Below are 1,150 nucleotides of genomic sequence, written 5' to 3' on the forward strand. Positions count from 1 at the left end.
AATTTGTCTATGCCCGAAACGCCTTTTGCAGCATTCGGGTCCAGTAACGTCCAGTAGAAAAGCCAAAAGCTTCTGTAAGACGCAGGTTCAGAACTTGCGAAAAATAAATTGTATATGGATTTTTTTTCCTGTAAACTCCCGGTGGAGTATTGGGCCGCAGCAACACCTCGCCAACGGATAGGTGTTGTTGCAGTTACTTGTAGCAGGCTGGTTTTTACGGGGTGGAGTTGCTAGCCCCGCGCCCAGCCCTCCTCCTTTCTCATCCTGGACTTGGGACCAGGCAATGGCGGAGGTGAGCATGTTTGGTGTGACGGGGATTCGAACTCGCGACACTCAGATTACGAGTCGACCGCCCTAACCACCTGGCTATTCAGGGCCTGTATATGGATAGTAGAGTAAAACAAACGGCCCGGAACGGCCAGGTGGTTAGGGCGCTCGACTCACAGGTCGCGGGTTCGAATCACACCAAAACATCCTCACCCGGTGTCCGGACTTGGAAGCCAGTCCTACTCCCGGAGGTGTGAGAAACATACGCAACTACTAGAGTAAAACAAGTAAACACCAGTGTAGTTTCAAACACTAAATTCTTTATTTACAAACATTACCATAATTGGCCGAACTCTTCGTCTGTGTCGTCTTCCCACTGGGGTCAAAAAAGGAAAGTCTTAAAAAATCAATGGCTAAATCAAGAGAAAAAAAACTGTGGAAATACCTAACGTAATTACCCTGCCCAAAAAAGAAAATTGGTTATCTCTAAAGTGACCAGACTTTCTGCAGTCCAAAGCGAGGCACCTAACTGAGGAATAAAAAATTGGTTGGATTTGAAAAATTAAAAACTTCTTTTCATAAAAAACGCAAACCATCTTATTGTCATACTTTTCAGTAGATATTATTTTCTTTAAAACAAATCAGGGGTGCATTTTGGAAACATACAATCAAAAAGAATGACATTCACGAAAAATACATATCATCTAATTTACTGTAATTATTTGAGGATGTTTTCTTAGACAACCTAAGATTTTTTGGCAAGCTGCAGTAGAAACAAAAATCATATCATCCTCATACTATTTATTAGAGGATAACTTTTTAAAACAACTTAAAAGCTAACTAATTTCATATTTTTTGTCAGTTATATTACTATTACTATGTA

This window comes from Limulus polyphemus, unplaced genomic scaffold (genome assembly GCF_000517525.1).
Source record: "Limulus polyphemus unplaced genomic scaffold, Limulus_polyphemus-2.1.2 Scaffold2547, whole genome shotgun sequence".
Lineage (NCBI taxonomy): Eukaryota > Metazoa > Arthropoda > Merostomata > Xiphosura > Limulidae > Limulus > Limulus polyphemus.